Source organism: Salvelinus sp. IW2-2015, unplaced genomic scaffold (genome assembly GCF_002910315.2).
Source record: "Salvelinus sp. IW2-2015 unplaced genomic scaffold, ASM291031v2 Un_scaffold1625, whole genome shotgun sequence".
Taxonomy (NCBI): domain Eukaryota; kingdom Metazoa; phylum Chordata; class Actinopteri; order Salmoniformes; family Salmonidae; genus Salvelinus; species Salvelinus sp. IW2-2015.
This window is the reverse complement of record NW_019943043.1, coordinates 149,738-152,898: the sequence shown is the minus strand read 5'-3', so window position 1 is coordinate 152,898 and position 3,161 is coordinate 149,738. Positions and strand designations below refer to the sequence as shown.

The following is a 3,161-nucleotide window of genomic DNA, read 5'->3' as shown; positions in this document are numbered from 1 at the left end:
TCATCCCTATGGGCGATGTTAGTTTCTATGAATAATCAGCTTTACCTCCCTATGGGCGATGTTAGCTCTATGAATAATCAGCTTTACTCCCTATGGGCGATGTTAGCTCTATGAATAATCAGCTTTACATCCTATGGGCGATGTTAGTTTATGATAATCAGCTTTACCTCCCTATGGGCGATGTTAGCTCTATGAATAATCAGCTTTACACTCCTATGGGTGATGTTAGTTCTATGAATAATCAGCTTTACTCCCTATGGGCGATGTTAGTTCTATGAATAATCAGCTTTACATCCCTATGGGCGATGTTAGTTCTATGAATAATCAGCTTTCCCTCCCTATGGGCGATGTTAGCTCTACACAGTAAATCATACCACCATAGGCAGTATGTTCAGACCAGATCTATCCATCCATCCAGATCATTATTATTTTGGGGTATTTTATAAGGTTCCCCATTAGCTGTTGCAACAGCTGCAGCTACTTCTCCTGTTGTCCACACAGAACATGAAACATCACATAATACAGAACATTAATAGACAAGAACAGCTCAATGAGAGAACTTCAAACATTTAAAAACATCACACACAGCCTACATATTAATACATACACACAGAATATCTCGGTCAAATAGAGGAGAGGCGTTGTGCCATGAGGTGTTGCTTCATCTGTTTTTGAGCAATATGAGATGGAAGGGAGTTCCTTGCAATAATGGCTCTATATAACTGGGGTGGCAGGTAGCCTAGTGGTTACCTGCCACCCAGCCTCACATGTCCTCAACTGGCAGCTTCATTAAATAGTACCCGCAAAACACTAGTCTCAACGTCAACAGTGAAGAGGCGACTCCGGGATGCTGGCCTTCTAGGCAGAGTTCCTCTGTCCAGTGTCTGTGTTCTTTTGTCCATTTAAATTTTAAATTTTTTGGGCCAGTCTGAGATATGGCTTTTTCTTTGCAACTCTGCCTAGAAGGCCAGCATCTCGAAGTTGCCTCTTCATTGTTGACGTTGAGACTGGTGTTTTGCGGGTACTATTTAATGAAGCTGCCAGTTGAGGACTTGTGAGGCATCTGTTTCTCAAACTAGACACTCTAATGTACTTGTCCTCTTGCTCAGTTGTGCGCCGGGGCCTCCCACTCCTCTTTCTATTCTGGTTAGAGCCAGTTTGCGCTGTTCTGTGAAGGGAGTAGTACACAGCATTGTACGAGACCTTCAGTTTCTTGACAATTTCTCGCAAGGAATAGCCTTAATTTCTCAGAACAAGAATAGACTGACGAGTTTCAGAAGAAAGGTCCTTGTTTCGGGCCATTTTGAGCCTGTAATCGACCAAACATCGACCGGTCCCTGGTTGTTCTTTGCTTAGTGTGCCCAGGTACAACCTCTATGTTGTGAGTGGCTACCTGGTTGATCTTGTCTCAAAGATTAAGCCATGCAAGTCTAAGTACACACGGCCGGTACAGTGCAACTGCGAATGGCTCATTAAATCAGACTCAACTAGTCTAAAGAAGGCCAGTTTTATTGCTTCTTTAATCAGGACAACAGTTTTCAGCTGTGCTAACATAATTGCAAAAGGGTTTTCTAATGATCAATTAGCCTTTCAAATTGATGTACTTGGATTAGCTAACCCAACATGCCATTGGAACACAGGAGTGACGATTGCTGATAATGAGCCTCTGTACCCCTATGTAGATATTCCATGAAAAATCAGCCGTTTCCAGCTACAATAGTCATTTACAACATCTACACTGTATTTCTGATCAATTTGATGTTTCTTTAATGGACAAAAATTTGCTTTTCTTTCAAAAACAAGGACATTTCTAATTGACCCCAAACTTTTGAATGGTAGTGTATGTGGGTGTTATCTAACACATCATTGGTTGATCAATTCCACGGCTCGTTGCTCGATTGCATTTAACTGGGCTGCAGTCAGTATGACAGAACGTTGTTCAACTTTTAAAGGCCATGTTTCACATTAGTACCCAGCCAAACAATAAAGTGTAGAGCATATAGCTATGTTTCAATCTGATATGTCACCTTTTTTTGGGGGGTGGAAATTGGAGATAAAATCGATTATATTCTGCTATGCCGCAAGTGAAGCATAAAAAGACACAAAAAGAAAAAAATTTAACATTGTCCTTGCTTGAAGTAGAAACAGGTGAACAGTTTTGGAACACTGAGTCATTGACTGCCTGGCTATACCAGGTGGCTGTGTTACGGATTTCTTTTGACAATAAGGCACCGGACTACAGCCATATTGTTTTGAACCTAGAAAAAGACAAATAGCCCGAAGCAGGCAAGAAGGAGTCGCCTGGGATTGGCCAGAAAATCATGGTAAGCTAATGTTACTGAGTGAGCATCAAGCAAGCTAGCTTGGCTACAACTGATAAAAGTCCATTTGGCTAGCTTGCTGCGTTTTTATAGCCAGACTCTGTTTTACACTTAGCTAGCTATATAATGAATTAAACTGCAATTATCATAAACCATTGTTATCTAGATAACTAGATCATTTATTAAGCAATAGAGTGGATACTTAATTTATATGGTTGTCATTTAGTTAGCTAGCTACCAAGGCTCATTATCGACATCATCCATCTTTGAAGCATTTTGGTTGCAAAATCACAGGCATCTAAACTGGCAGTTAGTTAATTAGACTACAGTCAAACAAGGAGGAGCATGATGTTGTCATGATGGAATGTCACCGATGTGAAGCTAGCCACTATACATATTAGCTTTTCGCCTTAGTAAATGTTAGTGAGATGAGAGGTGGTACAATAATATAAATAATAATTTAGCTAGCTATAAATTCACATGCATGCCATATAAATTGCCGTAGCCGTTATCACAAAATGGCATGCGCACTTTTAATCAGCTCTATTGTTGTCATTTACAGACATGAATGTGAAGTAGACAAAATTAAACACTAATCCTAAATACAGGTGCCATTTTAATTTGGTTAATCTCTGTCGTCTGATCTCTTGGAGCCTGGTGGAGATGCAACTATACTACAAGGCATGACATTTCTCTGCATCCAGGTTGCTACCAGCAGAAACACAGAGCATTCCAGGTCAGCAAGTCATAATATTATTTTTCTTTTACATTACAGGAGGCCCTGGGAGGTAGGGAGCACAGACAGAACAATGAGATATATATATATATATATATATAAAT

General features: G+C 40.1%; 1 protein-coding gene across 1 annotated transcript in view; it reads right to left on the bottom strand.

Moving 5' to 3' along the window:
- LOC112071506 (noelin-3-like) overlaps positions 1 to 3,161 on the bottom strand; it is a 30,525-nt gene that overhangs the window by 17,509 nt on the left and 9,855 nt on the right. The window lies entirely within an intron of this gene.